The sequence below is a fragment of the Lactuca sativa genome, chromosome 3, assembly GCF_002870075.4.
Source record: "Lactuca sativa cultivar Salinas chromosome 3, Lsat_Salinas_v11, whole genome shotgun sequence".
Classification (NCBI taxonomy): Eukaryota; Viridiplantae; Streptophyta; class Magnoliopsida; order Asterales; family Asteraceae; genus Lactuca; species Lactuca sativa.
The window spans coordinates 24391403-24407124 of NC_056625.2; the positions used below are offsets into that span (position 1 = coordinate 24391403).

The window sequence follows — 15722 nt, forward strand, 5'->3', positions numbered from 1 at the left end:
CAAATTGCATCTAAATAAAGAAATTCCTTTTTCCAAGAAAAGAATCCTAAAGATAATAGGATTGTCGTTTTCAAAATCACAAAAAGAGATAATTCCGCTTTGGTAAAACGATCTAACTTGGTTGATGAAGCAATAGCTTTTCATGTTTCTGCTAAAAGCCTCACATGGACCCAAACAATTTTGGCTTCCTAAATCTCTTTGAATTTTGTAGGTGATTCGTGGTAAGCAGTTTGACTCCGAATGGTACATTGATAGTGGCTGCTCACGTCGCATGATAGGACAAAAAGAAGATTTAAGGGAATTTAGATCGCTGAAGGATGGAGGACGATTCAAGTTTGGAAATAACTCACTCGGAGAAATTAAGGGGTACGATATGATTACAAATGGGGAATTTTCCATTCGAAAGGTAGCCTATGTTGAGGGCTTGCAACACAACCTAATTAGTGTATCTGAATTTGGTGTAGGTACTGGATTAAAAGTGTCATTTGATGATGAAGGATCTGAGATCATAGAAAAGAAGACCAATACAATGCTTCTAAAGTCCAAGAGAAAAGGCGATATATATATATATATATATATATATATATATATATATATATATATATATATATATATATATATATATATATATATCCGTTGAATCTGAATCTTATTAAAGGAAAGCTGGCCATATGCCTATTTACGAAAGCATCTTCAGGTGATAATTGGCTGTGGCACCGAAGGCTCTCACACCTAAACTTCAAAGATGTTGGATCAAAAATATGGTTTATACTTTACTTTTCTAGGAAAATGTTTTTTTTGTGTCTTGGACCGTAAACAGCTTGGTGTTTACGGTCGTATACATGTTTACAGTTGTGTTTACGGCCGTGAACAGGTTTACGCCCGTAAAACCATGCACAGCCCATGTCTACTATATATAGGGTGATGAGTGCATAATTGTAAATTAGATGAGAGATTAAGTGTGTGAAACCCAAGGTGTTCTAGAGAGAGAAAGTGAGAGAGAAGAAAGGAGCTTTAGTGTGTGTTAGTGTGTGTGAATTTTGTATCTGGATCTTAATTCATATCAATTCATACAAGATTCATCATATTCTTCTTCTCCTTCTTCTTCATTTGATCTGACATCATCCGCTTGATTGGGATTCCGCACCATCAAACGAATCTATTTGATACTCAAGCAGATTGGGGACTTACAATTGGTATCAGAGCTTGGATTGTATCAGTCAATTTTGTCAGATCTGGAGCTTATTTGATCTTATTTTCGAAAGGCTTTTGCATTTTTGGATAGATCTCTGAAAATTAGGGGGGGTTTGTTCTTCGCGTTTTTCATAAAACCGGGTTTTTGATCGAGTTTTGGAGCAAAAAGGGGCAAAAATCGTTGTTTTTGGTCGTAACCAACGAGGGCTGGCGGCGTTTACTGCCAGCAGCTAGGGTTTTCGGAGTTTACAGACCGATTTTACGGCCCCATAGTTTGCGGTCCGAGATTACGGCCCTTCGTTTTACGGTCTGAGTTTGCGGCCGGTCTTCGCACCTCGCATCGGTTTGCACCTCGCCTCATTCAGCAGCCTCAGTCTCGCGCCTCGTCCTCGCAAGCAGAAGCTTCGTCCTTGCATCCCAGCATCCTCGCGTCGCACACTTAAAAAAATTGGACACGGAGTTAGGGGTGCCGGGGTTCGAACTCGGGTGCCTTGATTCATCAGCCTAATGCCTTAACCAACTCAACCAAGCTACCTGTTGGTTTAATCCTTCCGATTTTTTTTCATAACCACTTCCTGTCGTTCCAAGTTTCGCAAATTTGACACATTTAGCCCAAAAATCAGTTTCTTTTAATTTCAAAAATCATTTTCAACCCAAAATTTTAGTTTTCAAATTATGACTTTTATTTTTGACTTTTTATTTAAAATTTTAACTTTGACTTTCAAGTTTGACCTTTGACTTTAAACTTTGACTTTGTCGTTTAACTTTTAAATTTTCAAATTTAGCTTTTTGGTTTGACTTTTAAGTTTGACTTCTCAAGTTTGACTTTTGAGTTTTACTTTTTAAATTTGACTTTTAAGGTTGACTTTTGAGGTTTATAGTCAAAGGGCATTTTTAAATTTAAGTTTGATTTTGGGTTCTAGTTGTGCTTTTAATGGCTTTTGAGGTCAACAAGGGAAATGAAGACATGAAAGAGAATCGTCAGGATATGTTAAGACAAAATTTCAACATGTCCAACTACATTCCCGGAGAGACCCTGGACGCTCAGCTGCAACGATTCACCACTCTCACTACTGAGATGAATATATCTGGGTTCTTCTTGACCAAGTCGGAGATAAAGAAAAAGCTACTGAATTCACTTCCGAAATCGTGGGATATGAACGTGGCTGTCATCAAGAAGACAAAAGATCTCAATCATCTTACTCTTGCCGTTGTAATTAAAGAACTTGACACTTTGAAGTGTGGAAAAGCAATTAGTTCTGCAAAGATCCCAGTCAATGAAGTTTCATGCTCTCAATCATGTGAAGCTACGATAGAACTTCTTCGCGAACAAATTGATTTATTAAAAAGAGAAGTTAAGGACCTAAGATACGAAGGATATCAACTTAGGAAAGGACATAAACCCCTAAAGGCTGAATTAGAAGCAAAAACCAAAGACTTTAGGAAGCTTCAAGAAGATTATAACAACAAATGTGAAAATTATGACTATGTTAAGAAACAACTTGTTGAATTAACTGCTGAGCTTGACACATTAAAAGGCAAATTTGAAACTGTAGATTTTGATTTTAGAAAATTTGATGTGTCAAGAGAAGTAGTTGCGAATATGATAGATCATTGTATGCAATTTAAAAATAACCAACAAAAAGGTCTAGGGTATGATAGTGTTCCTCCACCTTTCAATCATAACTACACATCCATCCCTATGACACATGAAGAAATTGACAAGGAGGCACATCTTCATTATGGCAAACCATCTGGATTTGTGTGAAGAGGTATTCAGGTTGAAGATTCTAATGTTTCTACTTTATGTGCAGGTAAAGTAGCAGAAGATGAGAACAAGGAGAAAACCATTGAACAAACCAACATCTCCTTGAGCTCTGAATCTGTTGCTTCGAACTCAATTGTTTTTGATCAACCTGTTGTTGAGAAATACAGGCCACCAATTCTAGTGCAACAGAGTGTCTGTTGTAATTGTGCTTGTGGGAAAAATAAGAGACAAGGCATGGTTACGCCACCAGGGGCAGGAAGAAACAACTTCATAGTGAAGAAAAAGATATGCTTTCACTGTGGAACACCGGGTCACATTACCCGAAACTGTCCAAATCGCGCATACGTTCCCTACTATGAAAAAGGCTGGCAGAATGCTCCAAGAGGGAGATTTCTCAAAAGAAACCCCTCAAGGTCACGTTTGTACAATGGCGACTGGAATGCCATGAAGGCCAAAAATTCAACTCCCAAGGCCAAGCATCCAACTCCCAAGAACAAGAAGGGAATGCCCGCTAAGAAGTCCAATCCAAGAGATACTCCAGCAAAACCAAGACCGGTTAGGTCAAAATCAACTCGGAAGTCGACTTCGAGTTTAAAATCAAGTGCCTAGGCACCCATCAGATCGAAAAAGAAATGGGTTAAACCCAAATACCAATGGGTACCAAAGGCTTAATCTCCTAAATCTCCTAATGATTCTAATATTTCTACATCTTCTGTTTGTGATAAACATGTCATGTCATAGGAGAAAGTATCGTGTGTTGATGAAAAAGGTCGGCCCAGTTTCAAAATGGACTGGGTTCTAAAGACCAACTGGTCCCGCTCTGTGTCGGAGCAGCCATGGAGGCATATCATCAGACTTCGGTTTGTTGGTAGTGGATGTTTCAGGCACATGATAGGGGACATCTCTCAACTGTACAACATTCATACCTTTGTTTGAGAGTATGTGTCCTTTTGCGGGAAAGGAGGAAAGGAAGAGATCAAAAATGGGGTTAGTGCTTAATGACATGAAGAATTTCGGATCTGTTCTGAGATTATGCGTGCAGTTCTCAGACCTTCTGGATGCAAATTCAATCGGTGACTTGCGGTTTGAGTTTTCTTCTCTATACTCCTGAGTTTATCTTAATCTGATTCACTTTGAAGATAATTTTTTATTTTCTTATATTTTTTTGTTAGTATTGTTTGGGAAGTGATATTAAGATAAAGTGATAACGGACAGTCTAAACCAGTGTAAGGGACTAAATCTGAATTGTCTAGACTCTGTGTTCAATGTGCTGGTAGGCACGAAGGATTTGAAAGTGTGAATTTAGATAGGATTGTTTGGACTGACCATACGATGCCCGAGTAGATTGATCAGTGAGATAAACACGGGAACCTACAGGATACACTAAATTAATACGCATCTAGAACAGTGGTTCGAATTTTCCTTGATGTACGGACTTATGTCCTTAATTTTGGTTCTGATAGGGCGACTAGGGGGTTCTGATGAAGTAGGTCTGTAGGAAATTATTTTGTTGCTTTCTATCTGTCGGTCATATGTTGCTTTCTCTGCTTGATTGGAAGAGATCCGACCTGGATTCCAACATATGCAAATCTAATTCTATGCACCTTCTTATCCATAAAACTATTTCTATCGGTTAGCCATATGTTGTCCCCTCTGTGTGATCAGAAGATCCGACCTGGGACACAACATATGCAACATTCTACCTCTCAATCCTCTATCCTAGTTAACCATATGTTGTCCCCTCTGCGTGATTGAAATATATCTGACCTGGGACACAACATATGCATCTATCTCTAAATCTGACTTCCTCCTTAATAATTGTTTACTCACCTAAAGTAAGGAGACCTTAGGAAGTTCTTGATAACCAGGGTATATCAGGAAGTGGGGAACACGTCCTAGTGCAACTAAAATTGAACCATTTAAGAGGTTGCCTGTAGATCTCACTGCTTAATTTAAGTGGACAACAATACCCGTGGTCGTCGTCAGCTAAATGGTTTATTTAGAAAGCTTGTCAATATTCTTCGTGTTTAAGTGGACCACAATACCAGCAATTGACCAGATCTATTCATGAAGGTGAAGGTACTGATAAACAAAGTTAAGACTGTCTCACAACCTTGATCCCAAATTTTTTGTTTTTGTTAAATTTGTTCATAGTTTTCCTCTATGCACAAATTTAGGGGGAGAATTAAAAAAAATTATTATCAAAAAAGTATATTAAAAGAAAAAAAATCAAAAATCAAACAAAAATCAGAAAAATTCAAAAATCAAACAAAAATCAGAAAAAAAATAGTGTTATTTCTTGTTCAGAAAAATCTAAAATCCAAAAATATTATTATTTCTGTTTTATTTTTTTTGGAAAATATGAAAAACCCAAAAATATTGTGTGCTAAAGTTTTCTTTTAGTTTTGTTTTGTCTTGAAAAATGAATTCAGATGTAGATGAGACTCATGGAGTCTGTATCGAGATTTTTGAGCTGAAGCTTCATCTGTGAGCATCGAAGAATTTTCATTCGAAGGATCAAGAAATGAAGATTATTCTTTCAACATTCAATCCTTCTACCCCAGAATCAAGGTGAAGCTGCACTTGAAGATTATGTGATGGATTGCATTGAAGCCTCCTCAATTAGTCTGCTGCTTTCTTAAACCTGCTGAAGTGATCCAGAAGAATATTTCTCTTCGTTGTTCTTTCTGAAGATTCTCAAGCTGAAAGCGCTATCTTTCAAGAATCAGTACATCAAGCTTCCTCACCCAATGTGCGTTTAGAGTCAAATATTGAAGAAATGCCCAACCGCTCAGGATGAAGTCATTTATTAAAGATTCATATGTTCATCTTGAATCTGTGAAGAAATCACAGATTAAAGCTGAAGCCAAAGCTCCCATTGAAGATTAACAAGAAAAGCCAGCTACTTTTTAAGGGGAGCTTGTTGGGTCATTTAGAAAAGAAAGTTATAAACCAAGGGGGAGATTGTTGGGTCAAAAATATGGTTTATACTTTACTTTTCTAGGAAAATGTATTTTTGTGTCTTGGACCGTAAACAGCTTGGTGTTTACGGCCATATACATGTTTACGGTTGTCTTTACGGTCGTGAACAGGTTTACGGCCGTAAACCCATTCACGACCCATGTATACTTTATATAGGGTGAGGAGTGCATAATTGTAAAGTAGATGAGAGATTAAGTGTGTGAAAGCCAAGGTGTTCTAGAGAGAGAAAGTGAGAGAAGAAAGGAGCTTAGTGTGTGTTAGTGTGTGTGAATCTTGTATCTGGATCTTAATTCATATCACTTCATACAAGATTTATCATATTCTTCTTCTCCTTCATCTTCATTTGATATGACATCATCCGTTTGATTGGGATTCTGCACCATCAAACGGATCTAATTGATACTCAAGCAGATTGGGGAATTACAGAAGACAACATACGCTCCCTCTAGGAAGAGAGCGGCATCCCCACAAACATCACCACCGCCAACAAAGAAACCTTGTAGAGACTCCACGTGGATGCCTCAGATTTGAGCCTGGAGACAGGAAGAGGATATTGGCTAACGATTCGAGGTAGGGGAGACATCTACTGCATCTCCGTATGCCTCGATTACTCATGTTGAGTAGGCTATCTATCTTCTAGTACCACATACCGCCCGACATTCATGTCGCCTTGGAGCGATGGAGTCTGTGCACTTCTTATTTTGGATAACCCTGATGCAGCTCACAGAGAGGGTGCAATACTTGGAGGAGGAGAAGGACATAATAGAAATGCGGACCTTAGTTGTCCACGACCAGCCGCAAGAGGCGAGGGACGAGGCCTAGTTCCATCATCAGGTGCTGGAGGAGGTAATCAACCACACGGACCGATTGGAGCTCCAGGTGGCGAGGATCGAGTCACGAGTTTCTCTTTTTGAAGCATGGTTAGAGTTTGTGTATAGACACTGATATTGCCATATTTATACTTATTTTTAGGCAATATTTAAGTACATTTTTATTAATAAAGTGGTAATATGTTTAGAATAATAATACTTATGACTTTAAATTGTTATTTTCAGTCAATATAAAGGATTTTCGAAGAGAGGGACTAAAAATGCCAAAATGTGGAACATGGGAGGCTTGAAAGACAAGAAAATAATAAATTCATGATAGACACTCAATCCACGACGTGGCGATGAAGACCACGATGTGGCACGGGTGTTCCAGATGATAAACATCGCGACGCGGAGGATTTCCTTGAAGGATACGGATTGCTTGAAGGCCACGACGTGGCACATCTGGCCACGACGTGGCGTGGGTTTTTGAGGATTATATAAGTCCTCCTGATTATTACGAAAAGGGAGAAGCTTTTGGCAGAAGAAAGGAATTCCAGAAGACGATTTGGAACGAAAGAAAGGTTCTGGAAGAGGGTTTTCAACACCAAAAGAAGTAAAGGTTTATATTTTAGTTAATTAAGAAAATGTCTTTCATTAATTTTAGCTGTTTTGGTTTAGTTGCTATGATGAGCAGCTGAATCTAGCTACTCTTGTTTAGCTTGATGAAGCTTTGAACTTATGAATAGTTATATGCTTATGGATTAAGTTTAGTTGGTAAAAATAGCTTGTGTTTGATTTGTATAACCTAGCATGCTATTATTTGTTTATCTAATTGCTTGATTGCATGCTCTGTGTAGCTTAGTGACCATTAAACTGCATGAACCTGTTTACCTAATGATTTAGTGAACATTGAATTGTTAGAGCTGGGATTGACCAATCTTAGTTAGTAATTAGAATAAATAAAGCCTAGCTGTGCTAGAGAACGTGTATTGTGACCATAATTGCGTTTATACAACAAATCTTACATAGCATATTTACATTCATAATTAGTTCTATGTTTAATTATGTGTGAACATACATGGTTTGACATGAATTAGTTAATTATTGGTAAGATAGAACTAAATTACTAATACAACTAAAAACCAACTTAATAATCCGTAATCATTAGCTAGCCATAAGGGAGAAGTGGATTCAAACTAAACAAGAGTGTGTTTTTATTTATTGAATTTGATTTAAGTTCATCTGATCTTGTAAAATCAGATAAAACCCCTTTTAAAGTTGTTAATAAATTAGGTTAATTTAATAGTAAGTAAATTAATTAGAACACCGTTCCTTGTGATCGACACCCGACTTACCCAAGCTATACTGTAATCTGACTAGGTACACTGCCTATAAGTGCATACATAGTTAAGTTTGTTAGATTATAAATATTAAAATTAATGAGCACTTTTGTGCACATCAAGTTTTTGGCGCCGTTGCCGGGGAACGGCTTAGTTTTTAGCTTATTTATATGCATTAAATTGATCGATCCTTCTTGTGGAGTAAAAACCCACAAAAAGTTAATTTTTCAGCAAAATATTTTTTTCTGTTATTCGCAAAATCCACGACGTGGCACTAGTCTGGCCACAACGTGGACAGTAAAAAACTAGATTTTTTTTGTTTGAAGATTAGTTTTTCTTATTTTAGTTCAATTTTACGTTTTTAGTTTAGCAAATTGCAGGAGTTCATGACCAGAAGCTCAAACACACACTTGGTGCCACCACTTGAAGACCTCGAGTCTGCACTTCACAAGAAAAAGACGCCCTTGCAAGAACTGAAGTCAGCTTTTTCTAGGAAGTCGGGAAAGAAGACAGGAGAGTCAAGTTCATTAGCGAAGCACAAGAGCAATCTTGAGCATTTGGATCATACACCCGTCCAGACCGAGTCCGAAAGCGATACCGAGCCAGAATTTGAAGAACACACAAGCGAACCCGAGAACGAGCCAAGGAACGAGATGGCAGCGATTGAAGAAATGTCCATGGGAGCTTACAAGAAGCGAATCCGAGAAGATGTGGGTCCCGGTTTAGTCCAACCCGCAATACCTACCACTGCCACATTCGAGTTGAAGGGACACATATTGACCACACTTAAGGACATCCCATTTTTCGGGAAAGATCATGAGGATGCTTTTAAGCATCTAGATGAAGTCAACGACATTGCGGATTAATTCAATGTCCCAAATGTCAACAGAAACACAGTCTTGCTTAGGATGCTTCCCATCACTTTCAAAGGAGCTGCTAAGGAGTGGTTGAAAGCACTCCCACCGGGTACAATCACCACTTGGGCTCAAATGTGTGAGCAATTCCTGGACCAGTTTTGCCCGCCATCCAAGATAGCCAAACTCAAGAAGGAAATAGCCAACTTTGAGCAACAGCCAGGGGAATCACTATACGAAGCATGGGAGCAGTACAAGGGCTTGCTCAGAAATTGCCCTCAACATGACCTAAATGTGAAGCAAGAGATGTCAATCTTTTAAGATGGGGTCAATGTGATGACAAGACAACTCCTTGATTCTCAAGGACCGTTGACAAAGAAAAATCCAAGGGAGGTCAAGGAGCTAATTGAAGAATTCAAGAAACACTCTCGCGAATACCACAACCCAAGGCAAGATGGAATCAAAGGCGGTGGAGGGGCCCAAACTGAAGAAATTGCAGCTGTCATGGCCATGCTGAATAACATGGATCGTAGGAGAACACAAATGGACTAGTTGATACATGCCATAAGAATGGGGTGCGAGAGATGCAGTGGTCCACACTTGACCAAGGACTGGAATATAGATGAGTTTGGGAACAGAAGAGCTCAAGTGTGCTACTCTAGTGGGGATAAGTTTGATGAGGACTGGAGGAAACCGCAGAAGGAGTGGCTGCCATATGAAGAGTATAAGAAGCAAAAAGAAGAGAAATATAGGCAGACAGGTCGAGGCCTTTATCAAAAGGAGCAGCCACCAGCCGAGAAGAAACCCGACCTAGAGACCATTTTAATGAAATTTATGGAGGCTTCGGAAAAGAGACACGATGCCACTGATTCCGCCATCATGGAACAACAAACTTTGATAAAGAACCAGCAAGCCTCCATCCATAACCTTGAAGTACAAATTGGTCAACTAGCCACTCTAGTTCATGAAAAATTGTCCCCAAAGAATCCCGAAGTAAAGACCCAATCTCACGTAATGGCCATCGATACTGAAGAAGATGCAATATCTGAGTTCCCAGAGGCATTGGAAGAAGAACCGCAGCATCCCAAGAAATCAAGGATCGAAAATGGAGAAAGTCCTGAACCAGGCTCGCCACGACGTGGCACTCCTCTAGCCACGACGTGGCGCATGTCTGATCAAAAACCTTTTGAGCCCGTTCCAGCTTATCATCCACCTTTGCCATTTCCCACCCGAGCTGCATTTAGTCTACTGGAGAAGGAGCATTTAGAGTATGTAAAGCATGTGAAGGGGATCCCAATTAATACCCCCTTTGTCGAGTCCTTATCCAAAGCTCCCGAGAACTAGAAATTACTGCAAGACTTGATAGATACTCGAAGGCAATTAAAGAAGCAGTCTACAGTGATTCTAAGTGAACAAACTTCAAAAGTTGTGTTGGGAGAAACACCAGAAAAGATGGGGGATCCTGGACGCCTCACTCTTCCATGTGAGTTTGGGAATAAAATGAAGGTCAATGCTTTAGCCGATTCTAGGGCTAGCATTAATCTAATGCCTTTTTCATTTTATCAAAAATTAGAGATTAAGAAGATGAAGGCTACAAAAATGAAGATTCACATGGCGAATCGTTCGGTGACACAACCCCGCGGCATCGTGGAGGATATTTTGGTAAAAATTGGAAAATTTGTTTTTCCAATAGACTTTGTAGTCTTAGACATGAAAGAAGATCCGGATGTTCCAATAATCCTTGGCCGGCCATTGCTTAACACCGCTGGAGCCCTTGTTGATATCCGCGAGTCTAAGCTCACTTTGAGGGTTGGAGATGAACAAGAAGTCTTTGGGATAAAAGATGACTTTCAAGAAGATAAAGAAGAGGTGTTCACAATTAATGAAGAGAATGAACTAGAAGAACTGGAAAAACTTATGGAAGAAGAGATAAAGCCAGTTCATCAAGTCAAGAGGACAAAATCGAGGGCATCTGTCCCGTATTTGATTGAAGTCATAGCTTACAAGAGCCCGCCTTCTTGGGTAAGCGAAGGGGACGAGGAAATGACAAGTGATGAAGAGGAGGTCACTTCAAGAGTAATAAAGCCAGTGGTAAAAGAGGAGGAGAATGCTATGGAATGGAAGGAACAAACGAAGGGCACAAAACGCAAGCTTGAAGAAGATGGAAAAGCTAAAAAGGAAAATTCAAAGAAGGCGTATAAAAGGAGAGTTCAAGCTTACAAACGGCGATTCAAGGAACAAAAGATCCTAGTGGTAGACTCTTCCAAAGATTCAACGTAGAAGGCACAGAGTCCAGCTCATGACTCCAAGAAAAAGAAGCGCTTCTCGGGAGGCAACCCGAGCTTGGTTTGCATTTTCTTTTCTTTTAATTTTTTTTAGCTTTTAATTAGGAAAGACATCAATTCGTCATCTAAAAACTGATAATTGGTAAAGAATTAGCTGTGGGGAACTTTAAACAATGAATGATATGCAAAGTAATTAGTTAATATGTTAGAGTTTACTAAAATTTTGCATTTGGCAGTTCCATGACGTGGGCATAGCCAGCCACGTCGTGGGTCGAAATGGAAATACGGGACTATAAAACAGATTTAAGTTCCACGACGTGGGCATAGCCAGCCACGTCGTGGCCTTTAAAAAATCAGGGGGACCATTTCTTTAAAACCCTTTGACCGATAATTCCCAATCATATTGGAAGCTGCCGCAAGAACGGGAACAACAAAACCCCACAGCCAATTTCTTAATCTACTTCCAATTTCGTTGCAAGATCTTGCCAATTAATCCACTTGGTATGTGTTTTACTCATTATTTTGTAGTTAGTTCAATTTCAAGTTTTCATGGTTAGGGTTTGTATGATTCACGAAATTGGTTGAATCTAGTGGTTCATCTTAGATTGCATGTCATTTAGATGTCCATAGGAACAAACCCCAAGCACTAATTTTGGTAGAAATCGCTTATAAAATGACCGATCCAGAAGCTGTTTGCGATGCGGCCCACGACGTGGCATAGCCTGGCCACGTCGTGACTTCTGGCAGACCCATTTAATATGTTTTAATGCTTTGGATGTTTGTTGTTTTGGTTTGCTTTTGTATGCAGAAATGGGACCACGACGAGCTGTTCCACATGAGGAAAACCCGATAGATGTAGCAAGCGTACATCCCTTATACCAGTTTCCTCAAAACATTCCCCGACCGTTGCTAACTACGTACGAGAATCGGCTTGGATGGCTGTATAATAGGGAGTTTGCAATAGCCCCAATTATCGATTGGGGATGGCTTGGTGGAGTGGGAATGGTAGCTGATTTGGCACGTTATTGGTCGAAGACTTATGTTGGAGATCAATTTTCGTTCACTTGTCACGGATGGAGGAATTTATTTGCCATTCAAGAACCCGTGTATCGGGAATTATCGGTGGAGTTTTTCTCTATGGTATACTTCGAGGAACGCACCCTTGATTTCACCTACAACTGGGCACTCGTGTTTTGTTTGGGTGGTGTATATCAAGAGTGTAGTCTTCAGGAATTTGCTTGGCTTATGGGGTTCTATACAAAAGTGGAGACACAATCTCCGTTTTTCATTCCGTTCTTGCTTGGATGTGTTTGAGATTTTGCTCCCGGTACTTTGGACGTGCAGTTCTGGTGGGGCATTTCTAACCATGAGCACAACACTTGTGACTCGAGTGAGTCACAAATTCGGAATCCTGTTTTCCGATTTTTGCACCGCATTATCACTTTTTCAATAAATCACAAGCATCATGGTGATAAAGTCCCTATTCAGAATCTATTTTACTTATGGACTCTTATTACCCCGGGAGTTTGTTGTGATTTACCTTATATGTTGGCGAGGTTCATGGGGAAGAAAGCGGCCAATTCTAGGCCTGGGAGCTCGATTACTGGGGGGCATTTGGTTACTCGCCTGGCTAGGTCATATCATATTTTGACCCATGACTTTGTGAGGAATCTTACTCGATTCCCGGACACAGACTTGACCTTTCAAGTCTTGGGTGTTATGCGAGCGGTGGTGAATATCGGGGGTCGTTTTGTTATACCGCCGATAGATGACGAGCAGGAGGAGGTGCAGCCAGTACAACAACCACCAGCCAGACTGCGGCGTCGAAATGTGTGGGCTAGAGGTGAAGTCGAGAGAGAACGTGCTGCTTCGCAGTATGTGCAGGGAGTGCCCACCGACCCTTTTTAGAGTCGGGTGGGAACGTATTTGGATAATCTACTGGGGCATGCTATTTACCATACCCAGCTTACTGAGGGTATTTATTCGCATTTGGGTGTAACCCGACCACCTTCTATGCCACCACAATATCCCTATTTTCCGACATGGGAGGAGCTATGGCGTCCGCAGAATGACAGGGCAGGGCCAAGTGGAGCACAAGATCAAGACGATGATTGGTTTTATTTTCTCTTTTGTTTTTGAGTAGTTTTTTTATGTTGAATTTGGTGTGTGATGTAAAACATTCTTAAACTATGATGTTACTTTTTTTTCTTTTGGGTTGATCCATTTTCAGATTAGCATTGGAATTCTAAGGAGCATAAAAGGTTAACTTTCGAGTCATGTTTGTCAAAGGAGCTTAGAGTTGTGAGTCGGAAACCACAATTCAAGATAAGTGTGGGGTATATTAGGATAGAGGTTATAGTTGGGAAATATATTTGCATAGAAGCGTCTGAAACCAGTTAGCCATTGGTCAAAGTAGCTAGAGTAAATAAAACAAATAAGCCATTTTCTGCTGATGCCCAGTTTCCACGACGTGGAATCCTTAATGCCACGTCGTGGCGTTATTGCAGTTAAAGAAATTCAGCATTTTGGTGTTTGCGGTTTCAACCCATATCACGACGTGGCCAGTCACCTGCCACGACGTGACCCAGTTTATCATTAGCCATATTTTTTTTACAAATACCCACTTTGAAGAATTGAAGTTTCGAGTCATGTTCGTGGTTTATTTACGTATTCAACCAGTTCTACACCAAGTTTCTATTTTTTGAAGTCCAATTGCACGTTTTCCACACTTTTGGAGATGCTCATGCCACTATCCCAGGGGAGTCTGTTCCTTTTTCTCCCTTTTCTTTAATTTTGATTTATTTTTATGAATACAATGGGACATTGTATGAAATAAGTGTGGGGTAGGGATAGATAAAGTAAGTTGCTAGAAAATCATAGAATTTGATAGTAAAAATTGAAAATTTTAAATAATTGAATCTAGTAATAATAAGTTCAGCTATAATTGCTAGTATTATGTAGGATGATCCGATGAAAGTTCAAATGTTTAGTTGAGCCAATATACGTTATAGTGCATTTGTGGCCTCCCTTATTTTAGTGAAATCATGGAACAAAAACATAACCCCACTTGGTTTGAGGGATGCAATATGTTTAGCAGCCTAAACCTGAAATGTATCCAGGAAAATTATTATCATTAACCGATAAAGGTTGAGGTTGATCGCCTCTGCTTAAGCATGTAGGTTTTGAGTGAAAAGAAAAAAAAAGAGTGAGGTACATGTAAAAAAAAAGAAAAAAAAGAAAAAAACAAGAAGAGAATTACAAGAAAAGTTTGAAATAAAGTGAAGATCAAAAGATCAAAATTCCAAGAAATTCAAAAGGCTGAAGATACCAAGAAATCAAATCAAATAAGGTGGTGAATTCAAAAGAAATCAAAGATCAAATTATCAAGGAAGTGAAGAATTCCAAAAGAGCTCCATAACGGTATCGAAAAATTGTAATTCTAGATTATGTATGCTTAGGTTGCTCAACTAAAAATACCTTGAGGATAAGGAAGTTTTCTGAGGATGGATTCGGAGGGTTGTATAAAATGAGCATTGTTCGGAAACAGTGGGCGAGTGTTTATGAAGATTGTGAGTATTTAAAGTATGGGGGGGGGTACTTTAGGAATATTTTAGACACAAAAGCATGCGTTGAGGTCTTGGCATAATGGCTGAACTAGAGTCGGATTGTTCTATGTGGTGTTAGTAATTAAGAATTAAGTTTAAATTTGCTTGAGGGCAAACAAAGCCTAAGTGTGGGGTATTTTGATATTGCCATATTTATACTTATTTTTAGGCAATATTTAAGTACATTTTTATTAATAAAGTGGTAATATGTTTAGAATAATGATACTTATGACTTTAAATTGTTATCTTCAGTCAATACAAAGGATTTTCGAAGAGAGGGACCAAAAATGCCAAAATGTGGAACATGGGAGGCTTGAACGACAAGAAAATAATAAATTCATGATAGACACTCAATCCACGACGTGGCACGGGTGTTCCAGAAGATAAACATCGCGACGCGGAGGATTTCCTTGAAGGATACGGATTGCTTGAAGCCCATGACATGGCGCGGGTTTTTGAGGATTATATAAGTCCTCCTGATTATTAAGAAAAGGGAGAAGCTTTTGGCAGAAGAAAGGAATTCCAGAAGACGATTTGGAACGAAAGAAAGGTTCTGGAAGAGGGTTTTTAACACCAAAAGAAGTAAAGGTTTATATTTTAGTTAAATAAGAACATGTCTTTCATTAGTTTTAGCTGTTTTGGTTTAGTTGCTATGATGAGCAGCTGAATCTAGCTACTCTTGTTTAGGTAGATGAAGCTTTGAACTTATGAATAGTTATATGCTTATGGATTAAGTTTAGTTGGTAAAAATTGCTTGTGTTTGATTTGTATAACCTAGCATGCTATTATTTGTTTATCTAATTGCTTGATTGCATGCTCTGTATAGCTTAGTGACCATTAAACTGCATGAACCTGTTTACCTAATGATTTAGTGAACATTGA

At 39.1% G+C, this 15722-nt stretch overlaps 1 non-coding gene across 1 annotated transcript; it reads right to left on the bottom strand.

Annotated features, from left to right (window-relative positions):
* Positions 1 to 9133: 9133 nt before the first annotated feature.
* Positions 9134 to 9240, bottom strand: LOC111907400 (small nucleolar RNA R71). The gene has a single exon (XR_002855559.1). It is a non-coding gene; the product is annotated as a small nucleolar RNA R71 (small nucleolar RNA).
* Positions 9241 to 15722: the final 6482 nt, after the last annotated feature.